This window comes from Salvelinus sp. IW2-2015, unplaced genomic scaffold, assembly GCF_002910315.2.
Source record: "Salvelinus sp. IW2-2015 unplaced genomic scaffold, ASM291031v2 Un_scaffold1085, whole genome shotgun sequence".
Taxonomy (NCBI): Eukaryota; Metazoa; Chordata; class Actinopteri; order Salmoniformes; family Salmonidae; genus Salvelinus; species Salvelinus sp. IW2-2015.
The window spans coordinates 190,247-199,208 of record NW_019942722.1 but is presented as its reverse complement, the minus strand read 5'-3'; positions in this window follow the sequence as shown (position 1 = coordinate 199,208).

The window sequence follows — 8,962 nt, the reverse complement described above, 5'->3', positions numbered from 1 at the left end:
AGCCACTGTCTGGACGGAGAAGGAATGAGGGACTAAGGACCAGACAGAGGAGGAGGGGCCAGGAAAGAGCAGACAGCACTCAGCCCATCCATATGTTTCCAATTCCCCCTACCCCTCCCCTCCCCCTCCCCCTCCCCTCGTCTGTCTGTGGTGCTCTCTTGCCTGGGCTGGGGCTGGGCTTGGCTGGGCTGGGCTGTGGTGACATCCTCACTCACACCTATTACTCCATGGGAGACCACTGCTGATGGCCACCCACACACACACACACACACACCCTGGCAGGATTACAGCAACTCAATATTTTTCCCCCGTCACAGTACCGAGTGGCAGGAGTCTCACCGCCCTCTTCATTCTCTCTTCATTTCTTTATTTAAAGTTACGTTCTGTAGAAAGTAATTCATTGCTTCTCTCGTTAAGGGCATCATTCCTACGCATTTAACTAAATCAAAACATCTCCCTGCTCCCCCTCTCAACTGTGTGACTCAAGGAACCCTGGAGTTCCTCAAGGAAACATTGCACTTCAATCGGTTAATATTTGCACCTTTGGTTAGTTGAGGGGTTAATGGAGAAACCTTTCATGTAGCAAAGAGATCCTGGAGGAAACATTTTGCTGGCACGTGCAGAGCTCTTTGAATTAATTTAGCTGTTGKATTTGTTGCGCTGCCAGTCTCAGAAGAAGATGAAAATATGTGGTTTTTGGGATAGCTAGCGACTTGTAAACAAATAGCCATTCCCATATAAGTACTATTTTACCAGCAAGGTTTAATTCTGAAAATGTTTTTATGATAGTAATGATGTGTGTTTATGATGATAATTATTAGGTGTTGGCTTAGGTCTCTAGCTAGCTACAGTATCTTCAACCWACTGTAGCCCACACTCTTAAAAATGCTTGGTTGTGTGATTGACCCAACTGCTGGGTTGTGTGATTGACCCAAATGCTGGGTTGCAGGCATTGGGTCACTTAGTTTAGAGCCAGGTTGGGTTGATGCTGGGTTATTAAAATATGATCTAGTGGGTCAGATCTGAAGACTGGAGGCCGTGGCTTAGTAGAGACATGGCTTTCAGATAATTAATTCTGACCACCGTGAGAGTAAATGCCATTCCTGTTAATGGAAATGGCTTGCATTGAGAGGTAGCCCTGAGTCTCACGGACACAGGAGTATGTCTCTTCTGCCTGTGTGAAGCAGGACGTGAAATCTGACACCACTTGAAGCTGGGATGTCCCTCTTTAMCATTTCATTCGCTCTACCGACTGTCCATCAATTCCTGGCTAAACCCTACATCACAGCCACTAACAATCGCCTGGAATCCTTACATCGTAACGCAGCAGGAGTAGTTCAGTAGCAGCAGTTTTATCGCTGTAGTACATTCAGAGATCRATTTATAGCCAGTAATCTAAAATAATTCATAGATTTTAAGCAAAAAACACTTTGTGTTTATACTGTGTACTTGAGCTTGGGTCCTCAAAAGTGACTACATCTCAGCAATTTATAACCATTTTTTAACAGAAAGGTGAGATAGGAACCTTTCTTTGGGGTATGCAGCATTATTAGTTATTGTTTATGGCACTCTCATGATAAATAATTACTTTTGGGGATTATGTAGATTACATTTTCGATTACATTTTGTTATATTTAACACATTTAACAAATGTATGTGTGTTCAATGACAGACATGCATTTATTGAAAATCTATCACTTGATGGTTTCATTTCAGAGAGAAAAATATTCATGTTTTTTTTGCAAAATGATATATATTCGCCTCACTCTCCGAGAAATAAGTAGTACTGCTGGGTTTTTACATAGTCTAACGTATCAAATAACTACCTTTTTACTAAAAGTCATTTAGCAGATGCTCTTATCAAGAGCGATTTACATGAAGTGTATTCATCTTAAGATAGCTAGGTGAGACAACCACATATCACAGTAGAATATACAGGACACGAACATTCCATTCCAGCTAAACAAYGGATATACARTGCCTYAAAAAAGTATTTGKCCATTTTCAGATTTGCTTTCTTTTAAACTGAATGTTATCAGATCTTCAACCAAAACCTATTATTAGATAAAGGGAACCTGAGTTTACAAATAATAAATCAAATTGATACTTATTTTATTTATTTAAGTAACAAAGTTATGCAACACCAAATGCCCCCTGTGTGAAAAAGTAATCGCCTCCTTACACTCAATAACTGGTTGTGCCACCTTCAGCTGCAACGACTCCAACCAAACACTTCCTGTAGTTGTTGATCAGTCTCTCACGTCGCTGTGGAGGAATTCTGTCCCACTCTTGTATGATAACTGCTTGAACTCAACGACATGTGTGGGTTTTCAAGCATGACTTGCTCATTTCAAGTCCTGCCACAAACATCTCAATTGGGATTAGGTCTGAACTTTGACTAGGCCATTCCAAAACTTCACATTTGCTTTTTAACCATTTTCATGTAGACTTGATTGTGTGTTTTGTCTTGTTGATTGTATGTTTGTTTTGTTGATTGTGTGTTTTAATCACATCTGTTGTTGGAATAAGACAAAGGTACAGCGTCGTAGGCGTACATTTTACTTTTATTTTAAATGACACCAAAAAACAACAAAATACAAAACGAACGTAAAGCTATATGCAGTGCAGAAAGCAACTACACACAAACAAGATCCCACAATCTAAGGTGGAAAAAAGGGCTGCCTAAGTATGATCCCCAATCAGAGACAACAAAGAAATAGAAAAACTAGAATGCCCATCCAAATCACACCCCGACCTAACCAAATAGAGAAATTACAGTTTTGTCTTGTTGATTGTGTGTTTTGTCTTGTTGATTGTGTGTTTTGTCTTGCTGATTGTGTGTTTTGTCTAGCTGATTGTGTGTTTTGTCTTTTTGATTGTGTGTTTTGTCTTGCTGATTGTGTGTTATGTCTTGTTGATTGTGTGTTTGTTTTGTTGATTGTGTGTTTGTTTTGTTGATTGTGTGTTTTGTCTAGCTGATTGTGTGTTTTGTCTAGCTGATTGTGTGTTTTGTCTAGCTGATTGTGTGTTTTGTCTTGTTGATTGTGTGTTTTGTCTTGTTGATTGTGTGTTTGTTTTGTTGAATGTGTGTTTTGTCTAGCTGATTGTGTGTTTTGTCTAGCTGATTGTGTGTTTTGTCTAGCTGATTGTGTGTTTTTTCTTGTTGATTGTGTGTTTTGTYTTGCTGATTGTGTGTTTTGTCTTGTTGATTGTGTGTTTGTTTTGTTGATTGTGTGTTTTGTCTAGCTGATTGTGTTTTGTCTAGTTGATTGTGTGTTTTGTCTTGCTGATTGTGTGTTTTGTCTTGTTGATTGTGTTTTGTCTTGCTGATTGTGTGTTTTGTCTTGCTGATTGTGTGTTTTGTCTAGCTGATTGTGTGTTTTGTCTTGTTGATTGTGTGTTTTGTCTTGCTGATTGTGTGTTTTGTCTTGCTGCATGGCTCAGACTTAACGGGACCATCTCGTCCAAAAAGTTGACTTAAATTTGCCAAAAAACACCCCGATGATCATCAAGACTCTTAGAAGAATGTTCTATAGATAGATGAGTCAGAAGTATAACGTTTTGGACATGGGTCCCACAACCAGTTATTGAGTGTAAGGGGGCAACTACTTTTTCACACAGGGGCATTGGGTGTTGCATAACTTTGTTTATGAAATAAATGAAATAAAGTATGTAATTGTTGTGTTATTTGTCTACTCAGGTTCCCTTTTATCTAATATTAGGTTTTGGTTGAAGAGCTGATAACATTCAATATCAAAAATATGCAAAAGTATTGAAAATTAGAAAGAGGGGAAATTATTTTTCAAAGCACTGTATAACGTTTCGCAAAAAAACCAAACATTTTCATACACATCTAAAATCTATGAATTAAAAATCTGAGAACAGTACACACACATGTTTCACATACCCATAAGCATTCATTTCTGATAATAAAATAAATAATAATTCATATACTGTATACTTCCAAATTATATTCTCCAGCAACCAGCAACCAGCAACTCAAAAACACCAGTACCCAGGTATATTTGATCTAATCTTTGTATTTTAAACTTTTTATCTAATTAGAATAGTGAGCCCAAATAAATCTACATTCAAAATCTTTTTTTCTGCTTTTCAAGGCATTTTTGTATTTATTAGGGATTCCCATTAGCTTTTTATTTTATTTATTTAACCTTTATTTAACTAGGCAAGTCAGTTAAGAACAAATTCTTATTTACAATGACGGCCCTCCTAAGGCAGCAGCTACTCTTCCTGGGATCCAAACACGTTAAGACACATCTTTTTTTATATATAGATAACACGGACACCACAACACYTGGAAAACTGTATATAAGTTCAGATAAAAATGGTAACACTACTATATAAACTGAGGATCATATCTGGATGGTATTCTGAAGCCTGGGTGTATTCTGACTTACATGTACACTCTCAATTGAATCCCTTGTTCTTCTTGACAGACGTCTCTGCGTTGAGGTTTCTTAATTGGTGYTAGTTTCCATTTTTATTTCCAAAAATAATTACAGCGCATTTTACTTTTTTGCGTGCTCCTTTTGTGTGTTTATATGTGTACTGGTACTAAGGTACTAAAGGTGAAGACAGAGAGGGGAGAAGAGCCTTTAAGATACTAGTGTGTTCTTAGTAAAGGGAATGTAACTATGTATATTATACAACATTGATGTGTACTGTGGATATGCATCTCTCTGATTAATATCTTTGTACGTTGTTGTTTATGTGTGTATGAGATGACTCACCCACCCTAGCCGGAGCTGTGGTGAGCACGAGAAACAGAGAGAACACTTTACTGCAAGTCAGTCTGTCTGTCAACGGAAAAAACGAAGAGTTTTTTTTCTCTTCTCTTGAGACAGCAGAGGAGGGGTCTGAAGGGAACAGCACATCAGTCTCCACATGTAGGAGTAAACTACACACAAATACACACACTGACCACAGAGAGCACTAAAGCCACTATGACGGAGGAGCAGAGAAATAATACATCCTTTTGGATAAACACGTGCATGGTTGCTGAGAAAATAAACACAACAAAGACATCATCTGCACGGATCTGGATACGTCAGGAGAGAGAGATCAGAGGGATGACTACAGATAAGAGAGATCAGAGGATACCAGCGAGAAGAGAGATCAGAGGGATACTACAGGATAGAGAGATCAGAGGGATACTACAGGATAGAGAGATCAGAGGGATACTACAGGATAGAGAGATCAGGCAGTGGGATACTACAGGAGAGAGAGATCAGAGTGATACTTCAGGAGAGAGGAGAGAGAGATAACCAGAGGGATACTTCAGGAGAGAGAGATCAGAGGGATACTTCAGGAGAGAGGAGAGAGACAGAGGGTACTACGGATAGAGAGATCAGAGGGATACTTCAGGAGAGAAGATCAGGAGGATATTCAGAGAGAGAAGAGGAGAGAGATCAGAGGGACTTCAGGAGAGAGGATGGAGAGAGATCAGAGGATACTCGGGACGAGAGAGATCAGAGAGATACTACAGGAAGAGAGATCAGAGGGACTACAGGATAGAGAGATCAGAGGGATACTTCAGGAGAGAGGAGAGAGAGATCAGAGGGATACAGAAGAGAGATCAGAGGGATACTACAGAGAGAGAGATCAGAGGGATACTTACAGGAGAGAGAGATCAGAGGGATACTTCAGGAGAGAGAGATCAGGAGGAGGATACTATCAGAGGGAACCGAGACAGAGATCAGAGGGATACTTCAGGAGAGAGAAGATCAGAGGAACTCAGAGAGAGGAGAGAGAGATCAGAGGGAGTACTTCAGGAGAGAAGGGGGGAGAGAGATCAGAGGGATACTTCAGGGAGAAGAGAGAGGAGATCAGAGGGATACTTCAGGAGAGAGAGATCAGAGGGATACTTACAGGATAGAGAGATCAAGAGGGATACTACAGGATAGAGAGATCAGAGGGGATACTTCAGGAGAGAGGAGAGAAGGGATCAGCAGGGATAACTTCAGGAGAAGGAGAGAGAGATCAGAGGGATACTTCAGGAGAGAGGAGAAAGACGATCAGAGGGATACTTGCAGGAGAGAGGAGAGAGATCAGAGGGATACTTCAGGACGAGAGAGATCAGAGATACTTCAGAGAGAGGAGAGTAGAGATCAGAGGGAACCAGAGTAGATACTTCGAGGAGAGAGAGATCAGAGGATACTTCAGGAGAGAGGGAGAGGATCAGAGGGATACTTCAGGAGAGAGGGAGAGAGAGATCAGAGGGATACTTCAGGAAGGAGAGGAGAGAGATCAGAGGGATACTTCAGGATGAGAAGGAGACGAGATCAGAGGGATACTTCAGGAGAGAGGGATCAGAGGGATACTTCAGGAGAGAGGAGAGAGAATCAGAGTGATACTTCAGGAGAGAGGAGAGAGAGATCAGAGGGATACTTCAGGAGAGAGGAGAGAGAGATCAGAGGATACTTCAGGAGAGAGAAGAGGAGAGATCCAGAGGGATACTACCAGGAGAGAGGAGAGAGAGATCAGAGGATACTACAGGATAGAGGAGAGAGATCAGAGGATACTCACGAGAAGAGGAGAGAGATCAGAGGATACTTCAGGAGAGAGGAGAGAGAATCAGAGGGATACTACAGGATAGAGAGATAGGAGGGATACTACAGGATAGAGAATCAGAGGGATACTACAGGAGAGGAGAGAGAGATCAGAGGATACTCCAGATAGAGAGATCAGAGGGATACTACAGGATAGAGAGATCAGAGGGATACTACAGGAGAGAGGAGAGAGTCAGAGGATACTACAGGATAGAGAGATCAAGGGATACTTCAGGAAAGGAAGAGGATCAGAGGGATACTTCAGGATAGAGAGCATCAGAGGATACTACCAGGATAGAGAGATCAGAGGGATACTTCAGGATAGAGAGATCAGAGGGATACTTCAGGAGAGAGGAGAGAGGGATCAGAGGGATACTTCAGGATAGAGAGATCAGAGGGATACTACAGTGATCAGAGAGATCAGAGGGATACTCAGGAGAGAGGAGAGAGGATCAGAGGGATACTACAGGATGAGAGGAGAGAGATAGAGGGATACTACAGGATAGAGAGGATCAGAGGGATACTACAGGATAGAGAGATCGAGGGATACTTCAGGAGAGAGGAAGAGACAGGATCAGAGGATACTTCAGAGAGAGGAGAGAGGGACAGAGTGATACTCAGGAGAGAGAGAGAGATCAGAGGGATACTACAGATAGAGGGGAGAGGAAGAAAGAGATCAGGGAAGAGGGAGAGGGTAGAATAGAGAAAGGAGGGAAAGGAGAGAGAGGAGGAGAGGAGATATGTTTATCTAACATTTGCCATATTCTAACTTACTGTGAAACGTTATTCAAATACTATTGGCCATGCATTCATGGATTTTGAAACACATTAAAATAATGTATATTGTCATAAAATGGAACTAAAGCATAGTTTATAGTATGTCTCAGAGGAAAAAAACATTGCAGTCTCATGTCCAAGCCACTTTCTAATTAGCTTTACTTATTTTAAATCCTAGGTTCATTTCCCATTCACAACATCCATTCAGCAGATGACTATTGTCGGACTGCTGCTTCCCTAGATTACTATTGTCGGGCTGCTGCTTCCCTAGATGACTACTGTTGGGCTGCTGCTTCCCCATATGACTGCTGTTCTTCCCTAGATGACTATTGTTGGGCTGCTGCTTCCCCATATGACTGCTGTTTGCTCCCTAGATGACTACTGTTGGGCTGCTGCCTTCCCTAGATTACTATTGTTGGGCTGTTGCATCCCTAGATGAGTGCTGTTGCTTCCCTAGATGACTACTGTTGGGCTGCTGCTTCCCTAGATTACTATTGTCGGGCTGCTGCTTCCCTAGATGACTACTGTGGGCTGCTGCTTCCCTAGATTACTATTGTCGGGCTGCTGCTTCCCTAGATGACTACTGTGTGGCTGCTGCTTCCCTAGATTACTATTGTCGGGCTGCTGCTTCCCTAGATGACTACTGCTGCTTCCCTAGATTACTATTGTCGGACTGTTGCTTCCCTAGATGACTATTGTTGGGCTGCTGCTTTCCCTAGATGACTTACTGTTGCTTCCCTAGATTACTATTGTTGGACTGTTGCTTCCCTAGATTACTATTGTTCGGCTGTTGCTTCCTAGATTACTATTGTTGGACTGTTGCATCCCTAGATGACTGCTGTTGCTTCCCCATATGAGTGCTGTTGCTTCCCTAGATGACTACTGTTGCTCCCTAGATGACTATTGTTGGGCTGCTGCTCCCCATATGACTGCTGTTGCTTCCCTAGATGACTATTGTTGGACTGCTGCTTCCCTAGATGACTATTGTTGGACTGCTGCTTCCCTAGATGACTACTGTTGCTTCCCTAGATTACTATGTTGGACTGTTGCTTCCCTAGATTACTATTGTTGGACTGTTGCTTCCCTAGATTACATTGTTGGACTGTTGCTTCCCTAGATGACTACTGTTGCCTGATGCTTCCCCAGATGATCAACAACATGATCATGAGTCACAGAGAACAGACAGAACAGAGGGCTGGACAAAACACACAGTTATCTGAGGTAACGGAATGGGGAAAAACACACATACCACATATCACTCTCAATATCTCTCTCTCACTCTCTCTTTCTTTCTGACTCTCCCTTCTCGCTCTTGCACACACACACCACACACACACACCACACACACACACACACACACACACACACACACACACACACACACACACACACACACACACACACACACACACACACACACACACACACACACACACACACACACACACACACACAAAAAACACACACACAGTGGGGAGAACAAGTATTTGATACACTGCCGATTTTGCAGGTTTCCCTTACAAAAACATGTAGTCTGTCATTTTTATCATAGGTATACTTCAAACTGAGAGACGGAATCTAAAACAAAAATCCAGAAAATCACATTGTATGATTTT